This window comes from Rhipicephalus microplus, chromosome X (assembly GCF_043290135.1).
Source record: "Rhipicephalus microplus isolate Deutch F79 chromosome X, USDA_Rmic, whole genome shotgun sequence".
NCBI lineage: Eukaryota > Metazoa > Arthropoda > Arachnida > Ixodida > Ixodidae > Rhipicephalus > Rhipicephalus microplus.
The window spans coordinates 97,306,035-97,329,784 of NC_134710.1; the positions used below are offsets into that span (position 1 = coordinate 97,306,035).

The 23,750-nt window shown below is 47.0% G+C and overlaps 1 protein-coding gene and 3 non-coding genes across 4 annotated transcripts in view; 2 read left to right on the plus strand and 2 right to left on the minus strand.

Annotated features, from left to right (window-relative positions):
* LOC142775671 (synaptogenesis protein syg-2-like) overlaps window positions 1–23,750 on the plus strand; it is a 459,706-nt gene that overhangs the window by 133,223 nt on the left and 302,733 nt on the right. The gene's annotated exons all lie outside the window — the stretch shown is intronic.
* TRNAT-CGU (transfer RNA threonine (anticodon CGU)) lies at window positions 12,788–12,860 on the minus strand. The gene has a single exon. It is a non-coding gene; the product is annotated as a tRNA-Thr (tRNA).
* Window positions 13,250–13,322, minus strand: TRNAT-CGU (transfer RNA threonine (anticodon CGU)). The gene has a single exon. It is a non-coding gene; the product is annotated as a tRNA-Thr (tRNA).
* Window positions 13,828–13,900, plus strand: TRNAT-CGU (transfer RNA threonine (anticodon CGU)). The gene has a single exon. It is a non-coding gene; the product is annotated as a tRNA-Thr (tRNA).

A 23,750-nucleotide genomic window follows, 5' to 3' on the forward strand; every position in this document is an offset into this window, starting at 1 on the left:
TCGCCACCTACCGCCGAGAAGGCAGTACGCTGATTCCTCATACTGTGTGCCCATTACAGGCGTTTCATCAAGGCATTCTCACAGATCACTGAGTCGCTAACTCGCCTCACGAAAAGCGACGTCGGATACAGGTGGCAAACTGCACAGTAGAAAACATTTCACGCCACGACTGTTCCTTATTTTAAGAAGAGTTAAGATAAGGAACATTGATTGATTTGTGGGGTTTAACGTCCCAAAACCACCATATGATTATGAGAGACGCCGTAGTGGAGGGCTCCGGAAATTTTGACCACCTGGGGTTCTTTAACGTGCACCCAAATCTGAGCACACGGGCCTCGACATTTCCGCCTCCATCGGAAATGCAGCCGCCGCAGCCGGGATTTGAACCCGCGTCTTGCGGGTCAGCAGCCGAGTACCTTAGCCACTAGACCACCGCGGCGGGGCTAAGATAAGGAACAGGCGTGGCATTAACCCCTTCTGGAAAATCATCGTCCGGGTGCTTAAAACAGAATACGCACAAAAAAGCATGCGACAGGGCAAGAAAGTACAATAATAAAGGGGTATAGACAATAAAACACATTAATAGGGAAACAAAAACAAAGTCCTCAGTCTCCTTCACGTGATTGATTGATATGTGCGAATAAATGTCATGAAACCTCGATATGATTATGAAAGACGCCGTAGTGAAGGGCTCCAAAAACTTCGACCACCCGGGGTTCTTTAATGTGCACCCAATTCCAGCACATGGACCTACAGCCATTTCGCCTACATCGAAAATGCAGCCGCCGCAGCCGGGATTTGATCCCGCGACCCGCGGGTCAGCAGCCGAGTACATTAGTCACCAGACCACCACGCCGGGACCCTCTTTGATTTGCCATCGGTTACCTACGTCGACGCCACGACCAGGTGACAGCATGAATAAATTAGATGAACTCGTATTTGACCCAGTTCGGCTGTAGTTCCGAGGAAAAGCCACTACCATCCGTTGAGCTTGCACTCGACAAACATCTTTTTAACGTTCATAAACGTTATCACTACACTCGATCTACCCATTCAAGTTGGTCTAGCCGACTCCAATTAAACGTACATGTCCCTATATGAGCTTTATTGCTTCTATTTACCTTGAGTAACCCGGAGACTCACATGCAGTCATTTTTAGTAGAAGTAGAAGGGGGAGCCTACTGGGAAATATATGGAGATACTCCTATACTTGCCATTTACAATTTAGCCTACCTGCCTTTCACATATCAGTTGGCTCTATAACTCTCTTGAATTCTGCACTTACATCATAACTGAGTAAGCCTTCCCAGGACCTGCAACTTAATATTTCATGTCTGCACAGCCACAATGTGAGGCATCGAAACAGCTTCACTTTTCGACTGCCTGCCATGTGATAAAACACGTCCGTAAAATAGCGTTGTCAGTCTCGATGTGTGGTGTATGACGCCCTCGCCTTAAGCGTGCTTTCAGTCCCGTAGTTTCGCATCACTATCCTTTAAATAAAAGTGTCATGCCAACAAACTTAAAAGCAGGCTAGTGCAACAAAATCAGAACTATGTTTACTGTTGGCGTTGCATCCGGTTTCGAGCAGATACGTGATCGCCTACCTATCTTGTTTATGCCAGTCATCGCCACTAAATAACATATAGGGGTTAGAAATGTGGATCCTTCTCTAAAAGGAGCATGAGCTCGGGGCGGGGCGCCGCATCGTGGCGTCGTGATTGGTCGACACGAGCAGCTTATTCGAAGATGCACGTGCGCGCGCGCTATTCCACGGGATGGCGCAAAGCAGCGGTATCACGCAGAGCACGCGCAGATAGGCTTCGCACTAGTAACTTTGTTAGCGACCGCCAACGGCTCTGTCGCTGCCGAGACGACGAGTATCGTCGCTTCGCCACCTTTTCACTATACTGCGGTGTCGATCTGCTCCAAATGGAGCATCCACGTTCTTATGAATTTTGCTCGGCAGTGCATCTTCCCGGTGGCTGCTTTTCGCCTACCGACCCCCAATCTCGCACTCCTTTCCTTAGCCCGTGGGAAGTTCCGTAAATATTTCAACAGAGTCTCTCTCTCTGGCGGGCCGTGCCACAGCGAGTGCCCCATTTCGAGAACGCTGTAATTTCCGGTCGGCTCGGGGACTGGGATGGAAACAGCGAAACGACGACGCGAAAAGTAGCAGCGCAAACAAAACTTTCGCCTGAGGCGATTGTGGCGACGTTCGCCATCTCGCAGTCATCGTGCGCGGATTACATGCGACTGCGGCCGTAATCAAGGTAGCGCGTGAACTGTCGCGATGAGATGAAGAGAGGGGGTACGTTTGCGCCTGTAGCACATAATATGACTTCGACGATGGACGCGAGAATCGCAAATAGGTAAAATTTGAAAAGGATAGCGCTACGTGGCCACGCCTAGGTCGACTTTCACGTGCGCGCGTCGACACGAATATATATATTGCCACAGGCATCACGTGACAATATATATAGTTGGTAGCTTCCACGCTTCTCTTCGAGTTTTCAGCGCCAAGAAATTGGGCTTAATTAACTCCAACCAGGCTTCAAGTCACATTACCGCTTCCGAAGCGTGAGTGCCGTGCCGTGTTTGCCATGTTAGAACGAAACATTCCTGCACGTTCTTAAAAGCTAGCTTTGATATCAGAAGCAATCATCAGTTACGTTTCTTATATGAAGGAATCGCAAGGCGTCAACCACTTTACAAATTATTATTTTCGATACACACAAAAGCAGTTAAACGTGACACACGTGCACGGGGTTAGGGTATAGTACAAATTTCAGATGATCATATATGATTACGTTGTGTCAAACACACGCACCACACAGACACACACACACACACACACACACACACACACACACACACACACACACACACACACACACACATATATATATATATATATATTGTGAGAATTCATTGTACGTCATCTTCCTCATCTATCAATAACCATCATCAGTCTTCGCCCCGTTCCTCTTCATGATCGGTGCCATCTTGCTGTTGCTTCAATAAAGCGTCAGCTGCACCGTTGTATTTCAAGTGGTGGAAGGTGCTTCCCGATCTCTTCGACCTCTCTCCATCCAAAGCCAGCTCCTGGAGCTCCGTTCGGGACGTCGCTTGCGCCAGTAGAGCACCACGGCCCAAGAGCAAGCCCAACTGGACCACCCGCCGGCGCAACCACCAGCCGCCAACCCTAGCCCGGTCAACAACCCCCCTCGGGAGCCTCCAATCTTCTCTGGTCTGCCTGGCGAAGATGTCGAAGACTGGCTCGACAACTATGACCGCGTAGGTGTCTACAACAACTGGAACGAGGCATCGAAATTGGGACGCGTCCAGTTTTACGTCTTTCAGGTTGCCAAGACGTGGTTCCTGAACCATGAGAGCGACTTCCGCGATTGGTCTTCCTTCAAAGACCAGCTCCGACGCATTTTCGGTACACCGACCGTCCGTTCAGAAGTTGCTCGCAAGAAACTGGCAGAACGCGTTCAACATTGTGGTGAGTCCTACACTTCCTATATTGAGGATGTGCTTGCACTTTGCCGCCGTATCGACGACACCATGCCAGAAGGTGATCGTGTCCGGCACCTTCTGAAGGGTATCGGACCTACCGCTTTCAACGCCCTCGTCGCACACAACCCTTCGACGGTTTCCGACGTCGTCTCGGTATGCCAGCGGCTTGATACCTTGCAGTCAATCCGCCTACGACCCGACTTCTCTGAGAACCCCCTGGCAAACAGTATGGAGCTCCGATCCATCATTCGAGCCATAATTCGTGAGGAATTGCAAGCCTACACTTTACCTCCTTCTAACAACGTTCCCGCTCAACCCGCCTCTAGCGATCTGCGTGGAATTATTAGGGAAGAAATGTCAGCGTTCCAAAGCATTCACCGTGCTCCACCATGCGCCCAACCCCCTTCGTATGCACAGATCGCTGCAATGCAACCCTCGCCGTCTCAAGTACCACCACCTGTACCTGATCACGAACATCTTGCACCTCTAGTCGCCCGTCCACCGAACCCTACCTACCATTCTTCCTGGCGGGCCCCACGTCCTATTTGCTACTACTGTGGAATTCGAGGACACATTTCCCGGGTCTGTCGACGTCGGCAGCAAGATGAACGTCGTGGTTATGCCGCTTTTGAACGAGACGACACATGTGCTCGAGGCTACTACCGTTATGCCGACAGTCCTTCCAACCACCGATCACCGTCTCCTGTGCGCATTTCCAACACGGCCAACAATACACGTGCATCCCGACCACGCTCCCCTTCGCCACTCCGACGCTCTGTTTCACCACTTCGGCCTGTCTCTCAACTGGCTGCCCAGCGATCGGAAAACTAAACAGTGCAGTTTTTGGAGGGAAAACTGCATCGCGGCGAAATGACCCAAGTCCTCCTGAACGACCGTCAAACATGTTATTGGTAACTGTGGAAGGTGTGCGGGTGTTGGCTTTGGTGGACACGGGAGCAACTATTTCAGTTATGCGTGCCGACTTGTGTTCTCGATTGCGGAAAGTGAAGACACCCTACCTTGGATCATCTTTGATTGGGGCCAATGGAGCAATAATTAGACCATCGGCCCAATGTACAGCGCGTGTCTTCATTGATGGTATTCTTCATCACATCACCTTCGCTGTCTTAATTTCATGTGCTCATGAACTAATTTTAGGTTGGGATTTTCTCTCATCAGCATCTGCATTAATTTCTTGCCGTCAACGTGTAGTCGAAATGACCGAGACCGATCACTGCAGCGAACGCGTCGACGAAAAACCATTGCGTTTCTTCACAGCTTGCGAATCCATACTGCTCCCGGGTCAAAAGCAACTCATCACCATCACTTCTCCGAATATTGCCAATGGTGACGTCCTTATCACCCCTTCCAGCAGCTGTCTAGCTCGCGGCGTTGTAGTCCCCTCCAGCCTGGTGCGGTTCAAAGACAGTGCAGCGATAATCATTGGCCTGAACCCTACCCCAGAGCCCGTCCTCCTACCCCAAGGTTCTGCAGTGTCATGTTATGTGGATACCCAACCGGTTTCTTTGGTCTCTCTTGACGCCTTGACAGCTCAGCCACAACAGGCCCAGTCTGTTACTTCCTCCTCCTTTGCTCCCGGGATAAATCCTGACCTTTCTCCTTCTCAGCGTGAGGCGTTGCTGAATTTGCTCAGGAAACACCAGGCCTCCTTCGACGCCAATGCTTCGGCACTAGGACAGACCACAGTTGCGCATCATCGCATCGACACTGAAGGTCAGACTGTTGTACGCCGTCGTCCCTACCGAGTCTCCTTGGCCGAGCGCAAAATCATCGAGGAGAACGTGACCGATATGCTTAACAGAAACATCATACGACCCTCTACCAGTTCTTGGTGATCACCCGTTGTGTTGGTACAAAAGAAGGATGGATCGGTACGATTTTGTGTTGATTACCGCGCGCTCAACAAGATTACCCGAAAGGATGTATATCCGATGCCCCGTATAGATGATGCACTTGACTCATTGCAAGGCGCCCAATACTTCTCCACCCTTGACCTTCGCTCCGGGTATTGGCAAATACCAATGGACGAAGCAGACAAAGAAAAGACCGCCTTTTCTACGCCGGACGGTCTTTACGAGTTTAACGTAATGCCATTCGGTCTATGGAATGCTCCCGCCACATTTGAAAGGATGATCGACACTGTTCTTCGTGGCCTCAAGTGGAAAACTTGTCTATGCTACCTCGATGATATCGTCGTGTTTTCTTCCACTTTTGATGATCATCTGCAACGCCTAGATCAAGTGCTCACATGTCTCTCCAATGCTGGACTTCAACTAAACACAAGGAAGTGCCATTTTGGCAACACAGCTATAAAAGTTCTAGGACATCTCGTAACTAAAGATGGCATCCAGCCCGATCCGGACAAAATTTCCGCAGTCCTCAACTTTCCGCGACCCTTTCGTTCCAAAGAACTACGCAGTTTCCTTGGACTCGCATCGTACTTTCGCCGCTTCATTCGCAACTTTGCCACTATTGCCACTCCTCTCCACAAGCTCCTTGCTAGTACTGGTTCCTTCGATTGGAATGATCAATGCGAAGCCTCATTTCAAGAACTCAAGCAGGCACTGACATCCCCACCGGTGCTTTGTTATTTCGATGACAAGGCACCTACGATATTACACACTGACGCGAGTGGACAAGGAATCGGCGCCGTACTGCTCCAGCGCGACCATGCCTTTCGCGAGAAAGTTGTCGCGTATGCAAGCCGCACTCTGACTACTGCAGAGAAGAGGTACTCGATAACCGAACAAGAGTGCTTGGCTGTTGTCTGGTCCATCCAAAAATTTCGTCCGTACCTACATGGTCGACATTTTACTGTTGTGACAGACCACCATGCTCTTTGCTGGTTGTCCACAATCAAAAACTTGTCGGGACGACTTGGCCGCTGGATTCTCCGATTACAATCTTATGACTTTGACGTCATCTACAAGACTGGAAGACAACATCAAGATGCCGACGCTTTGTCACGATGCCCTTTGCCGCAGTTTTTGGTGCACGTCACATCCCCTTGTCAAATTGGCTATACGGAGGACGCCTCGTCGATATCATCCATTTCTTCCCTACCTTCATCCACCCGTCCGTCAGCACTTGCTACTCACCAGCGAGCCGATTCTTATTGCACTGACATCATTGGTCGGCTTACCGGTGCTTCGTCTTCCCCTAATGCCAGGCTCCGGAAACAACTCCGACTATTCAAATTGGAGGACGATGTGCTATATTGATACATTTTGCACCCGGAAGGCCACCGATGGGTTCCCGTCGTACCACGCGCACTACGCACTGAAGTTCTGCGCGCTTCCCACGACGACCCGACGTCAGGACACTTGGGTTACTACAAAACATACGAGCGCATCCGCAGTCGATTTTTCTGGCCAGGTCTTTCCACGACAGTAGCTAAATATATTGCCTCGTGCGCACTTTGCCAACACCGCAAGCGGCCCACTACTGCTCCAGTCGGGACCCTACAACCACTTCCTTCTCCATCAGAGCCGTTCTCTGTCGTCGGAATTGACCTCTTCGGGCCCCTCCCAACTACATCAGACGGCAAGAGGTGGATCGTCACCGCGGTTGATCACTTGACCCGGTACGCTGAGACGGCCTCAATCGCTTCAGGAAGTGCTTCGGAAGTAGCAGCTTTCTTCTTGAATGCTATTTATCTACGTCATGGAGCCCCTCGTGTCCTTTTGAGCGACCGGGGAAAGGCATTTCTTTCAAGCACGCTCAGTGAAGTTCTTCAAGCATCAAAAACAGTTCATAAAACAACATCTAGCTATCACCCGCAAACCAATGGCTTAACGGGAAGATTTCATCGCACGCTGTGTGACATGCTGTCCATGTATATCCGACCGGACCATCGCAATTGGGATGCCATACTACCCTTTGTCACGTATGCATATAATACGTCAGTTCAACGAACCACAGGCTATTCTCCATTTTTCCTAGTATACGGACGCCAACCGACATCACCACTCGACGTGTCATTCTTTTCTGGCCCCGTCAATTCTTCACCATTCGTTTGCGACCAGTTTCTGTCCCGCGTTGCTCGATGCCGTCGTCTTGCCCGCGTAAACACCGAAGCTAGCCAAGAAGATCGCAAACATCGTTACGATGCCACTCACCGCGTCGTTCTCTACCGCCCTGGCGACAATGTACTTCTGTGGACTCCTGCGCGAACGCCTGGCTTATGCGAAAAGTTTGAGTCACGCTATCTTGGCCCTTACAAAGTTATCGAACAGACCTCACCGGTGAACTACCGTGTCACACCTGTTCATGTCCCCACTGACCAACGCTGCCGCGGGACAGAGATTGTGCACGTTTCGCGTCTCAAGCCCTATTGTATGCGTTCCACAGCGTAATTCGCGGCCAGGCTGGCCGCTTCCGTCGACGGGGGAAATTAGTGTGAGAATTCATTGTACGTCATCTTCCTCATCTATATAACCATCATCAGTCTTCGCCCCGTTCCTCTTCATGATCGGTGCCATCTTGCTGTTGCTTCAATAAAGCGTCAGCTGCACCGTTGTATTTCAATATATATATATATATATATAGTGGGAGTAATAATTCAATGGGCCAGTTAGTCTTCGTGAAGGTATGAGATATGGCACAACGGGAGCGTTGTCAACAAGGATAAATATATTTATTTCCCAACAGTTTCGGGAGGGGTCCTCCCTACATCAGGGGATGAGTTATACTGACATGAGCTTCCAAACTTCGTTCCTGCCGCGTCCCTCTCGCCTTGAAAAATGTTTGCGAGAGTGAGAGGGAACTAGAAAAAGGAAAAAAAAACAAAAAGGGGGAGAAAAAAGACGAAAAAGAAAAAGAAAGAAAAGAAAGAAAGTAAAAAAGAGCAAGAACCACTGTCAACACTGAGAACGAAGCCAACTGTCCGTATACATCCACATACGGTTCATATCACGTGCTGTTCAGTTCTTGACGAGTGTCGGGCCACCCAAGATTGTCGCCGTGGTGCCGGGAGAGTCCGTGACGGCGTGCATAAAGAAAGGGGTTTCCCCGTAATGGGTCGGTCGGCGGGTGGCGTGCGTAAAGGAAGGAATTCCCGTTAATGGGTCGGTCGGCTATTTACCTTTAATCTTCGTCCGTTTTCCTTCAATGGTCATCAAGTGGTAGGCGAACGTAAATACTTTGTATGTGCATGTGGAAAAAAAAACAAGAAAGAACAGTGTACACGTACGAGTCAGTCAGAAAAAGCATGGTCTCCTGCTATCAATCTTTGTCACCAATTTTTTCTTGGCTTACTTCTCGGAGGCAGTTGAGTTTTCCGGGGTCCTCGTTGATGCCGGGTACTACTGTACGAAATTTGAAAATAAAATATGCCTCACGCTGTTCGCACTCGCCTCTGTTTGAGAAACCGGACTGCAAAAGAGTTAAGCTGATATTTTCAAAACTGTGGTTTGGCAGGCGCAGTTGTCTAGATAAAGGTAGCTTCGGCAGTGAAGTGGCGTGGTACCGGTGATTATTGAACCGCAGCCGAAATGGCGTGTCTGTTTGGCCGATATATTCTTGTCCACAGATGTTGCAATGTAGCATGTATATTACGTTACTGGAGTCACAATTAAGGCTTTCAGTTATGCATAATTTGAAATCCGAGAAGTTTGCTTTGGATTCACGTGTTGTGACCATATATATATATATATATATATATATATATATATATATATATATATATATATATATATATATATATATCGCGTGTGTGTGTTCGTGAAGTGTATACTTAAAGGCTGGTTTTTCCGTGTTTTCACACAATATTAGTGAGATCTAACAGACAATAATGCCAAGGAAAGTAAAGGAAAAGTTATTAGACCGAATTGTAATGTAAATGTAATGAAATAAAAGTGAGTGAAAAGATAACTTGCCGTGAGCAGGAACCAAACCTGCGGCCTTCGAATAACGTCTTCTATGTTCTACCACTGAGCTACCACGGCGGCCATCCTCCCAGTCACTTTATTGAGTATATATGTGAATTGAAACGTGGGAGTGTCAGTTAGCGATTTTAGTAGCCATGGCGGTGAGTGTGGCACACTCTTTATAAGCCAGTGTGGCGTCACGTAGCACGTGAACTCATTACGAGCTGGCAGCTGACCAATGGTCTTTCGTATACAACCTAAGGCACCAAGTCTGCCAATACGAGACCCTCGTCAATGAATCAAGAAAAGAAGTGTATAATTAAGGGCTAGTTTTTTATGTTTCCCACAATATAATGAGCTCTAACCGACAATACTGCCAAGGAAAGTATAGGGGAAGTTGTTAGAATGAATTGTAATGTAAATGTGAAAAAGAAAAGTGGGAGAAAAGAACTTGCCGTGGGCAGGAACCATACCAGGACTCTGTAGCGTTCAAGAGAGCATCACGCATGATGGTGGGCGAGAAAGGCTAGTTAACTTAGCACACCATCCTGACCATGATTGCTGCCGAACGCCTTCGTGGGCATGCCATGCCTCGGCGGCATCGCGAAGGTGGCAAATGGCCACCCACCATTTCTGCCAGCATTTGTGTCCAGCCATAACGGTTTTCAAGTGAGTTTATGGTGTTGATCTAGAGGAATACGTTGATTGATTGATCGATTCATTGACTGATATGTCTTGTTTAACGTTCCAAAACCATCCTATGATTATGAGAGACGCTGTAGTGGAGGTCTCCGGAAATTCGACCACCTGGTGTTCTTTAACGTGCACCCAAATCGGACCACACGGGCCTACAGCATTTTCACCTCCATCGGAAATGCAGCTGCCGCAGCCGGGATTCGATCCCGCGACCTTCGGGTCAGCAGCCGAGTACCTTAGCCACATGACCACCATGGCGGCGCCGAGAGAAATACGTCGTCCTGGTAACCTTAGAACTTTTGTAGTTCCCATGAAGCCGCTGATGGTAATGTGGTTTGGCATGATCCGTAAATTCCATCCCCGAAGTGGACCAGCTCCTTAGATAGTGATAATGTCGTCCACATGACATCCGGGAGGTAGTAGAGTGAGCAACCTGAGCAACCTGGTCCAGAGGTGGAGTCCGCGGAAGATACACAGACTCCGGCACTTACAAGACTAGCAGTTGCCAGACGATTAACTGCTCAGGTTTTGCGACAGGCGCTTGGCAGCGCGCATGATCTACACTGCATCGTCGGGCGAGTCAGCCGGGGAGCCTTTGGTGGTGGCCGCAGAAATTGTGGCCATCGTAGTGCTCAGTGCAGCGGCGATGTCCCGGATCGTGAAAACAGAGTGCGTGGTAGTCCCGGAACTCACGGCAGCGGGATTCATGTCCGAGTACGCGTGGCCGACGTCACTTGTCGTAGACAGGTATGGGTGCGGTAGTCAAGAGCCGCAGAAGAGGACTAGATGCCGTCCCCTAACGGGGGTGGCAGTGGCAGTAGGTGAGAAGTTGCCGAGGAGGCTTGCTACGATACCGCGTTGACAGAATTGATGAGCTCACGGCAGTTATACAAACACAAGCTCCACGCACTGCGCTGCATCGACGTCATGCCCAGGTCGCCCCCTGCAGGCTTTCTTCGGTGCACCCTTGTGTGGCCTTTTTGGGGGTGGGTTGCCGGTTGGTGCACTGAATCTGGAAATACACGCTGTAGCCGGGAGCGTTCCTTGCCGACGTTGCTGTCCTCGAGGGCTTGCACGTTGACAAGGTATTGGGAGCTGATTGCCTCTTGTCAGGTAAGGTTTAGCTCATGATAGATGGTGGCCGAGGGAAGCTCTGCTGCTGGAGATGGAACATTTTCTCGTCTCTGGAATCCCCAGTTAAACGACCACAGTGACAGACGTCCAGCAACAAGAACAACCTTAGCGACCAGCCAGAATGAGGCCTGCCTACGTCATGGCAGTCATTGACCGAGTGTGCGAGTGCTTCCTCAATAAATCTATGGCTGCCGACGACGCACTTAAGAAAGGCATGACTTTTTTGATGACATCTGTCCACCGCACCTTCTCTGAAACTAGCAAGGCACCAGATACGGATGAAGACTGCATCAGTCCTTCCGGCGCTCTGGCGTGTGGCACTGCTAGCAATGACGGGAAGTGCATTCCATGCGGATCACCACGAGGTAGTCTGCATTAACGGGGGATTCCACTTGAATCGGCCAGACGGCTACCAGCGCGCACGGAACAGCAAGATGTGGCGTTCGTACAACTCTGGCGACGGCAGCGAGGTGTACAGCCATAGTGGCGTTGACCTGCATAAACTCCGGGGTACAAGATCATCAGACAGCATGTTACTTCGTCGCGGCCGTGGAACAGGAGAGCGTGGTAGGGCAAAGGTTCCTTCATCAAGCCATCAAAGCTAAGAATAACAACCTGTACGAAGTCGCCGGCGTATATCCTTAGGCAAAATTTGCCTGTAACGACCCACACGACATATTCAATAGCGTTCACCAGAACCATCTTCACCCGAATTTCAAAGCAAGAAGCATCGTGGCTGCGACCGGCCTTGGCGAGGCAGCCAATGGCGCCCCCCCGAGGCCTTGGTTCTACCTGTGGTGATTCAAGGCCTAGGTCTTTAATACTTTCATCTTCGAAGAGACGACCACCGCCTGAGAAAGGCCATCTGTGGGAGGAATGTATGCACGTGGCGTGGCCTAGTGTATTGATGAATAAAACTGTGCTCTGGCACGGGCGCATACCTGGCTGGAGGAGAGTAAGTCGATGAGCAGAATAAGAATAAGAACAGCCGACCTCTATATATATGGGCTTTCGATCTTGGACTGGTATTTGTCACTGGTTGAAACCGTTGAAAATAAAACTAAGACAACCGCTAAGTTGTGTATTTTTTCTTTTCAAGTACGTTTGGGAATATATATATATATATATATATATATATATATATATATATATATATATATATATATATATATATATATTTATATATATATATATATATGGGAAGTTATTAGAACCAATGAAATGTAAATAAGAAGAAAGAAAAGTGGATGAAAACGGCTGGTTATTTTTCATCCACTTTTCTTTCTTCTTATTTACATTCCATTGGTTCTAATAACTTCCCCTGTACATTCCTTGGCATTACTGTGTGTTAGATATCAATAATATTGTGTTAAACACGAAAAAACGAGCCCTTAAGTATACACTTTTTTCCCTTATATATATATATATATATATATATATATATTAATGAGATATAACAGACAGTAATGCCAAGGAATGTACAGGGGAAGTTATTAGAACCAATGGAATGTAAATAAGAAGAAAGAAAAGTGGATGAAAAAATTACCAACTGTGAGCAGGAATCGAACCTACGACCTTCGAATTACGCGTTCGATGCTCTAACCACTGAGCTATCACAGCGGCCCTCCCTCCATCCACTTTTTTGGGTTTATCTGTGAATTTAGAAGTAGGAGCGACAGTAAGCGCCATCTATAAGCCAAACAACGAGTGTGAAAACACTCTTATGCGCATGTTTGGCGTCACGTAGCACGTGAACTTATTATGAGCGGGCAGCTGATTAATTGTCCCTCTTATACAACCTAAACACACCAAGTCTGCCAGTACGAGACCCTCGTTCAATGAAATAAGGGAAAGAAGTCTATACCTAAGGGCTCGTTTTTCCGTGTTTTAACACAATATTAATGAGATATAACAGACAGTAATGCCAAGGAATGTACAGGGGAAGTTATTAGAACCAATGGAATGTAAATAAGAAGAAAGAAGAAAGAAAAGTGGATGAAAAAATTACCAACTGTGAGCAGGAATCGAACCTACGACCTTCGAATTACGCGTTCGATGCTCTAACCACTGAGCTATCACAGCGGCCCTCCCTCCATCCACTTTTTTGGGTTTATCTGTGAATTTAGAAGTAGGAGCGACAGTCAGCGCCATCTATAAGCCAAACAACGAGTGTGAAAACACTCTTATGCGCATGTTTGGCGTCACGTAGCACGTGAACTTATTATGAGCGGGCAGCTGATTAATTGTCCCTCTTATACAACCTAAACACACCAAGTCTGCCAGTACGAGACCCTCGTTCAATGAAATAAGGGAAAGAAGTGTATACCTAAGGGCTCGTTTTTCCGTGTTTTAACACAATAATAATGAGATATAACAGGGTCTCGTACTGGCAGACTTGGTGTGTTTAGGTTGTATAAGAGGGACAATTAATCAGCTGCCCGCTCATAATAAGTTCACGTGCTACGTGACGCCAAACATGCGCATAAGAGTGTTTTCACACTCGTTGTTTGGCTTATAGATGGCGCTGACTGTCGCTCCTACTTCTAAATTCACAGATAAACCCAAAAAAGCGGATGGAGGGAGGGCCGCTGTGATAGCTCAGTGGTTAGAGCATCGAACGCGTAATTCGAAGGTCGTAGGTTCGATTCCTGCTCACAGTTGGTAATTTTTTCATCCACTTTTCTTTCTTCTTTCTTCTTATTTACATTCCATTGGTTCTAATAACTTCCCCTGTACATTCCTTGGCATTACTGTCTGTTATATCTCATTAATATTGTGTTAAAACACGGAAAAACGAGCCCTTAGGTATACACTTCTTTCCCTTATATATATATATATATATATATATATATATATATATATATATATCAGATGTTCTATGGAGGTTATTTCATTAAAGCGAACCTTTCTATGTTAATATCTCTGGGCTTTCCTAACCTTCACAGATCAAGTGCAACGTTGTAGAAGCTAGCTCTTCTTTGAGTCGTTGCTTTCGCAACAAGAAGTAGTTCAACGTTCTTATTACCAATAATTTAGTTTTTCTTTGGTTATTACGGCGAAAAGGGATTGAAGATATTGTGTGCCTTTCAAAGAAAAACGCTGTTGAACGTGCTATTATGTGGCTCTATAGCTTCGTATTCAAATGACTTCACACAGAGGCTCTATATTCTGGGTACGTCACAATGGCGGCCACCTGGACTTTCAGTGTCAGTGGACGATAGGCCAGCACAAGGTAGTTAGGTACCCGCGTTATTTTGTGCTTACTCTTTTTTTTCTGTTCGCAAGTTGCGCCAAAGGGGAGCACGAAGAAACGCTAGGGTACACCAGAATTAATCAGATGTCACGCGAGTGACCACGAAACGCGTGGAGCTATACGTTTTGCTGGCCGAATTTCCTGCATAGCTTCCGCAGCGTTTCACCAGATGTATGAAACGGAGTATAGTCGAGAAATCAAACTTTTGACACCTATTGTCCTCAAGCATAGTGAGTCGGTGAGGCAACCACCACACGCATGCTTCTTGAGGGCCAATGTCAGCGATACCTTATTGCTTCCCGCTCATGGCACAAATGGTGCTGCCATCCGAATATGGTGCGAGAAACTACTTCAATAGCCATCGCTTCTCGAAGTGGTTTCCGTGGACCATGAGAGTTCCACAGGCCCCTCCTAGGGGTTCCGCGAGCCACTAATAAGTTTTCTCTGGTTCCGCCCTTGCCAAATCACTTGGACTATGAACCCGAGGTGCGATCTAATGGAAGAGCCTGTATGATGACACACTTGAGTGTCAACAAGCTCATATCAGTGCATAACAAAAACGCACTGGCTGCGCAGTAAATGCAAGGAAACTTCAGTTGCATGTCAATGAACAAATTTCTATTTGTCCTTTCTTTTAAATTTATTGCACGTGAATGAAGCATGAACTGAACTGGAAATGCTTGAATAAAAGCGGTAGGCAGAGGGGGGTGGTGTTCTTAGGCATTTGTTGGCAGAGCAAGGCTCAATGGGACCACCATGCTTGAGAACTACTGGTGTGAGGAATAGCGAGCATTGAGCGTTTGCGCCACGGGACCGCCTGAAGCTATATACAGCTTCGCTGCTTTGCCCGCAGCATTCGAACATAAAAGGAGAAGGCGGGACGTGAGGGATGGTGCATTGTGCAAACGGCAGTGATGACAGAGAACCACGGTGAGTAAACGTAGCGGGGGTCAACTGGCTAGATCGTTCTTCTATAAAGTGGGTAGCACTGGTATTGATTCCCAGTGCACAAAGGCACCCGTTGGAGCCAGTTTTTGAATGGTGTCGGTTCTAAATCTACAGATGGTGTTCTTTCCTATGAGTACACTTCTTTTCTTTCACTTCCTTTTTTCATCAATTCTGTGTCGTGCTCTAGGTTGACTAAATAAACGTCTTACCTAACCTCCAACCACTCTGAGAAGCGAAAGCTGTATCCAGGGGACGTGCTGTGTGTTAAGCTCCTTGCCTCGACGTCGGCAGCAGTGTGGACGGCAGAACGTGTACCCGTAGGGGTAATACTGTATGGAATACTGTAATATGGGCGCAGATTGCTTCTTTGGACCCCCGTTGGTTGAAATGTGTTGAAGGATGTATTACATTCTTTCGGGACATTAACCTTAATCAATACTGAGGGAGCACCACTATGTGGAGTAAAAGAAACGTCGCACTCACGGAGAATGCATTAACCCTGCTGCAGAACGTATATAGCTTCGTCACATGTGGATTACAGGAGGCCGCGATAGATCTGCTGCCACTATGCCTATTTTTTGTTCCATGAATAAAAAGTGCGAGGTCCTCCTTCTAACAAAAATTAACGCAGTTTGTGACAATAATGAACGGCTCTGGGCGTAGCATGAAACTACTGTGGCATCAAGGGCTGCTTTCACCGCAGAGCAAATCAGGTCTAGAAGGCCGGCGTGCACTTTCATTCTCGTGCGATTTTTATACAGGCCAGCGTGTTGCATTTTCTGTATCTTTACTGAAACTCTGTCGCGCGACTCGTGTTTTTCAAAACCAATATTTTGTCGTCGTAACTATACGTATGTGAGTCCGTTTATTACAATGTTAACAGGTCCTTGTTTCGCATTTGAAGGACACCACAAAGTGGGAGAGCTTATATACCTATCTGTCAGCACATGTATTTTGACATAGGCAGCCAGCAGCTATTTTCTTTACTTTTATTGCGATAGCAAATATATGAACACTGTAGGCTGGATTTTTCCGCTGGCGTTGGCATCATCGTGGACGTCGACGTCACCGTCACTCGCCGTATATGTATACGTAGCTATATATATGAAAACACAAGAAAGAAAAATATTCCAGAAAAACGACTCCAGCGCGCGGAATCGAACAAGGGGCCACTGTAACACGAGTGGTAGACGTTAGCCACTCAGCCACCGAAGAGCAGGTCCTTGAACGCTCAAACGGCAAGCTATTTATATCTACCATTTATTGCTGGTGACGGGCGTCTCAGGGGGGGGGGGGGGCGGGGGGACTATTGTGTTTTCAGCATTACCATCAAAATGGTGCATTGAGCACGTGGTGGCACACGCTTCCATTTCCCACGGGTACTTTGCCCTGTGGAGGGGAGGGAGGCGGAAGCTCTCTGGCGTGCCCTTATCTTGCGGTGGGGAGGATCCTGTCTTGGATGGCTTTGGACTTTCACCAGAATGATTGTGTTGTAGTTACCGGGCACAACAAAGGTCACTGCAATCATTACACAGTTCTCATTTGCGAAAAGGGCGCGCTTTTCAGACACAGTGAAGTAACGACTCAGACACTTATTCGCGTTCATCTGTACCTGTCAGTACGTTTAGTGCGTCATTTGTGCGTAAGAAACACAGGGAACATGTTTATTTGTTTTCCATCCTGCGCGTGACCTACCAATTTGTTCCTATCACATTCATTGCTTCGCCTTTAAAGCAAAGCTGTGACTTTTTTCTACAAAAAAAAAAGCAATACGACTTTCACCGGCAATCGACAGAGTAGTAAATCACCATGAACGTCAATTGAAATCTAAACAGATCTCTGAAAGTGAAGGTAAGTGAGCTGCCTGCGACAGAATACAATACTATTAATTATTGGGGTTTAACGCCCCAGAGCAGCGATGGCGTAGTTGTTAGAGCATCCGCCTCGCATGCAAAAGGTCCGTGGTTCAAACCCCAGTGCTGAGCAGTTCCCAACCGAATAAAAAAAATCCGCGTGTTGATGGAACTGCATAACGAGGCCTGGGGTGCGGCCTCACCGGTAACCACCGCCGGGAACGCACTCCCTCACCAGAAAAGGATTGGCCACCCTGCTGCAGTATCTGGCCACTACCTCCCACATGCATACGTCAAATAATTCATGGCCCTCAGTCCCCAGCAGCTGCGAAGCAACTGACCACGGCGGCGGTCAGATCTGCAACGCAGCAGAGGGTGCTAAGAATCTCTGGATCCGGACAGGCCGCCATTGGAACCTGAACTTGGAAACGTTTAACGCTAGAACCTTATCTAGTGAGGGAAGTCTAGCTGTACTATTCGAGGAGCTAGAGGATGTTAAATGGAATATAATAGGGCTCTGAGAGGTTAGGAGGACAGATGAGGCTTATACGGTGCTACAGAATGGTACGTCCTTTGCTATCGGAGCTTGGCTGACAGAAGAGAACTGGCAGTGGCGTTCCTAATTCACAGAAACATAGCTGGCAACATAGAGGAACACTATAGCATTAACGAAAGGGTGGTATGTATCGTAATTAAACTCAATAAGTGGTACAAGATGACGGTGCTACAAGCTTACGCACCTACATCCAGCCATGACGACGCTTCAGTTGAAAGCTTCTATGAAGACGTGGAATCAGCAATGAGATAGGTAAAAACAGTATAATACACTGATGGGAGACTTTAGTGCAAAGGTAGGGAAGAATCAGGCTGGAGACCAGGCAGAAGGTGATTATGGCATCGGTACTAGAAATTCCAGGGGAGAGGTACTAGTAGAAATCGCAGAACACAATAATTTACAGGTTTTGAATACCTTCTACTGAAAACGAGGAAACCGCAAGTGGACATGCAGGAGCCCTATTGGCGAAAATATGAACGAAATAGACTTTATAATGAGTGTACACCCAGGCATCGTGAAGGATGTGGAAGTGGTTGGAAAGGTACGATGCAGTGACCATAGAATGGTGCGGTCTCGAATTCACCTAGACTTGAAGAAGGAACGATAGAAACTGATGCGCAAGAAGCCAATCTATGAGCTAGCACTGAGAGGGAAAGTATAGGAATTCAGAGTCTCACTTTAGAGCAGGTACTCGGCTATTAGTGAGGAAACCAACGTTAGCATAGATACAATGAATGATAATCTGACGAGTATCATTACGGAGTGTGCAGTTGAAGTTGGAGGCAGGGTAGTTAGACAGGGCACTGGCAAGCTTTCCCAGGAAACGAAGAATCTCAATAAGAAGCGTCAAATCACGAAAATCTCAAGTACAACAGACAAAATAGAACTTGCAGAGCTTTCGAAGTTGATTAATAGGCGTAAGGGGTCTGATGTAAGAAGGTATAACATGGAGAGAATTGAACACGCTCTGAAAAGCGGAGGAAGCGTCAAAGCAATGAAGAGGAAACTTGGGATAGGCAAAAATCGGATGTATGCACTAAGGGACAAAGAAGGCAAAATAACTACCAATATGGATAGGTAGTTAAAATAGCGGAGGAGTTTTACAGAGATCTGTACAGTAGCCAGGACAACCACGACTTTAATACTACAAGAACTAGCAGTAACCCAGATGACACCCCACCATTATTGATAGAAGAAGTCAGGACAGCTTTGGAGAGCATGCAAAGAGGCAAAGCTGCTGGTGAGGATCAGGTAACATCAGATCTGCTGAAAGATGGAGGACAGATTGTGTTAGAAAAACTAGCCACCCTGTTTACGAGGTGTCTCCTGACGGGAAGAGTACCAGAGTCTTGGAAGAACGCTAACATCATTTAATACACAAGAAAGGAGATGACAAGGACTTGAAGAGTTACAGGCCGATTAGCTTGCTCTCTGTAGTATACAAGCTATTTACAAAGGTAATTGCTAACAGAGTAAAGAAAACATTAGAACTCAATCAACCAAAAGAACAAGCAGGATTTCAAACAGGCTACTCAACAATCGGCCACATTCATGCTATCAATCAGGTAATAGAGAAATGGTCAGAATATAACCAACCACTATACACAGTCTTAATAGATTACGAGAAGGCATTCGATTCAGTAGAAATATCAGCCGTCAGGCAGATACTGCGGAATCAGGGCGTCGATGAAGTATATATAAACATCCTGGAATAAATATACAGGGGATCAACTGCTACCATAGTGCTTCATAAAGAAAGCATCAGAATACCAATTAAGAAGGATGTAAGGCAGGGGGACACAATCTCCCCCGTGCTGCTATTTACTGTGTGCTTACAGGAGGTTTTCAGAAGCCTAGAATGGGAACAGCTTGGGATAAGAGTTAATGGAGAGTACCTTAGTAACCTGCGCTTCGCCGATGACATTGTATTGCTGAGTAACTCAGGAGATGAATTGCAACTCAAGATTACGGAGTTAGACAAGGAGAGCAGAAAGGTGGGTCTTAAAATGAATCTGCAGAAAACGAAAGTATTGTACAAAAACCTCGGAAAAGAGCAGCGCTTCGAAATAGGTAATAGTGCACTTCAAGTTGTCAAAGACTATGTCTACTTAGGGCAGGTAATGACCGCGGAGCCGAACCACGAGATTGAAGTAACTAGAAGAATAAGAATGGGGTGGAGCACATTTGGCAAGCACTCTCAAATTATGACAGGTAGATTGCCACTATCCCTCAAGTGAAACGTATATAATAGCTGTATCTTGCCGGTACTTAGCTACGGAGCAGAAACCTGGAGACTTATAAAGAGGGTTCAGCTTAAATTGAGGACGACGCAGCGAGCAATGGAAAGAAAAATGGTAGGTGTAACCTTAAGAGACAAGAAGAGAGCAGAGTGGATTAGGGAACAAACTGGGGTTATGGATATCATAGCTGAAATCAAGAAGAAGAAATGGACATGGGCTGGGCATGTAGCGCGTAGACAGGATAACCGCTGGTCGTTGAGGGTAACTAACTGGATTCCCAGAGAAGGCAAGCGGGTTAGGGGGAGACAGAAGGTTAGGTGGGCAGATGAGATTAAGAAGTTTGCGGGTATAAATTGGCAGCAGCAAGCACAGGACCGGGTTAACTGGCGGAACACGGGAGAGGCTTTTGTCCTGCAGTGGACGTAGTCAGGCTGATGATGAACGTCCTAGAACCACGTTATGATTATGAGACGCCGTAGTGGAGGGGTCCAGAAGTTCGTACCACCTGAGGTTCTTGAACGTGCACCTAAATCTAAGCACATGAGCCCAAGAATTTCGGCCTCCATCGAAAATGTAGCCATCGTGGCCGGGATTCGATTGGCCGTGACCGAGTGCCTTAGCCACTAGACCCTCGTGGTGGGTGCAATGGAATTAATGTCTAGAGGCTTGCGCTTTAAGTATATTCTGTAACGTGTCTCATATCTGCTTTCGTTATTTTTCAGTTGTTATTGCTTGCATTATTTGTGTTAAATCTCTCAAATTTTGATTATTCCCCACTGAATAACCTGAATGCAATGATGAGCCTCAAACATACTTGCACGCTTGTACTGAGTCGTGATGAACATTGTTGGAAAAGGTATGGTAAGTTGACAGCTGCATATATCCTATGCAATGTTTTACAGCTGAAGCTCTTATGAGATCACAACACGGGCAGCATTCTCCCCTTAGTTGTCCACCCCCGCCGCTGGTGTCCGTAAGCACTATCGCGCGAAATAAGAAATAGAAAACATAAATAATAATAAAGCACCAAGGGCACAATGGGATTTCAATACGGGTACCAATGAGCACTCTACCACTGAGCCACAATGGCGCTTGGAACATCTTTGCAAACTTGTCTTAGGCAGCCTTGATGTCGGGAAACAATCGCGTTAATTTGAGTAATAAAGCGTTTTAGAACAGCAAAAGAAGAACCAGGTGTCACATAATGCGAATTGCACATCGAGTGGGTCGTCTAATGCTTTAACCCTTTACAGAAGTTTGATCTTGTTCGCCTAATAACTGTGATGCATACCCACTGTGCAGTGTAGTGGGGATTACAAAAGCTTCTGGCATAATTATTCATCGCCGTCAGCCCCAGCACGAGAAATATTGCGCGAAGTTCCTTGGAAGTGTGTAGCGGGTACCATACTTCTCTGAAGAATGACGAAGGGTGGCATAATGAATGGCTGCCTACTACACAATGATTAATGGCGAAGTGGGTAGCGTGCTAGGATGCTTGCAGCATCTACCCAAAGAGTGTTAAAAAAGGGCTCAGAAAGGCTGCTCCTTGAGGTTTCGCTATGAAAGTGCTTCGCGTTCCACGCTGTCCTGGCGGTTTTTTACTTTTAACACTTTTATCACTTTTTTGCTTTTTTTGTTATAATGATGATTGATTCGTTATCTTCAAGGTACACACTGCCAATCTAGTTCAGCCAGTTTTTGAGTTTGAGATCTTGGTAAGCATTTGGATGGTAGTGCACCTAGAAACGCGAAAAGCGCAGGGAGCTTATTATAGGTGGAGGCGCAGAATTGAACAAAAAGGAGAGTGAGATGAGGCGGTGAGGCAAGAGAACATGTCACCAAAGCCGCGCATGCACCGCTGCGCACCGCGATTCGATTGGTACCACCGTCCTATGCCTTGCTCTTGAGTTTGTTCGGTCACCAAGGCAGCCACTTCTCCCGCGCACTTCTCGCTTTCCTTTCCATGGCGCGCACACCGCTGAACAGAAGCGCCACGTCCGGCCGTCCGGGGCTCAGGGCGTTCACAATGTGCCGGAAAAGGCTTTGGCTCGAGACGGGAAAGCTTCCTCCGGCCTACAAGAAGTCCTTGGCACGCTCTAATAAATCGATGCCGCCAAAGTGAGAGTAATTGTATTGGTTCTTAAGATTTAGTGAACCGTCACTGAGGATTAGGCCGGTCGTTGTGGCCGGCTGTTCCCGACCACCGAGGAACAAAGCGCGGGCGGCAAGCTCTGGTTTATACGCCTTGTAGACAATGCCCTAAAGCATATATATGAGCTACGGACGGTCCGCGCCGACTGCCGCTGAGGATTTCGCGCACAAGGGTGGTACATTCTGCGTGACGCCTGGTTGGGAGAGATCACACTGATCTCACTTCGCTTGCACTTTTTCGATGCTCGCTTGTAGCAGCCTGTATACAGAGAAAGCTGAGACTAGCCGTGCCATGTAATTTCTTGTCTGTCATGAAGAATTGCTCGCGGCGAGCAAAACTCAATCACTGGTGAACTCGCCGCACGTATACCTTCCCGCAGTGTCAGTGAATCTCAGTTAGCACGCAATATCATTCTCTTTGCGGTGTTATACGCTGTTTCTGCATCTTTCTTTCCAATTGCTTCCTCGCTACTTTCCTCCAGTCAGCTTACGTACCCGTCGTTCACATGGCTAAGCTCAAATGTGATCTAGTGGGCTTCTTAACAAAATACGCACGACCCTAAAAATACTGCTTTTAAAAGCGATGCATACAACTGTGACTGCTTAGCCAAGAAATGCGGGCAGTTATGGCATCATTCTGCCGTTACGAACCAAAAGTAAAAAAAAAACACAGAAAATGTCGAATTCTCAATGTAAATGTGAACTCTGGAAGAAGGCACAACAAATGAACAACGTGGTCTAAAACAGAGGAGAAATGAAACCAGCATAACCAATGGAATGCATTAGGCGCCTCTACTCTGCCCTATTGACTGATTTAGCTAAATGAAGAATCTATCGTGCAGTAAGGCCTTAGATATATCGCACATGTGTTCTCCATCCGTACACTTTTTTGCGGATTTCACAAATTGTTTTTTTTTCTGTTTCAATCAGTCGCAAGTCTGATGAGAATTTAGTTCGCTTCAAAGTATACGCCCTGGTATCGAAAAATTGAGGTAGTAGCAAAACAAAAAAAAAATTTGATGTGAGCACCATTGTTATTTGTAATTATCTGTCTGATCTCTTTGTCTGTTAAAAGGACGCCATCTGGAAACATTAAGAAGACAAATAAACACATAACCATGCTGACTTTGCCCTACTTAAAAACAAAAACAAAATAACAATAAACATATAGTTACTGAATACCAAATATGCCATGAAGCTGCATTCAAGACGTTTCCAAAGCTAATAGGTTTCGCGCAGACTCAACCTCAAACATGCTGCTGTTTTTTTTCATTATGTATAATACTTTTCTCCAGCATGCCACTTGACGTATTCTCACGCGGACAACTGAAACAAAAATTTTGCGGCAATGTTGCAATCCACAGTTGCACGCGGAGTGGTGCGCAAAAGTGGTCAGGTAACAGCAGAAGCTACAAGGCTGCACTGAGAGCCCGGAGAGACAGGATTCACGGGGCGAACCTTTCTGCAGGGGGGGTTACGATGAGAGTCTCTGAGCGAACTGATTGCTTC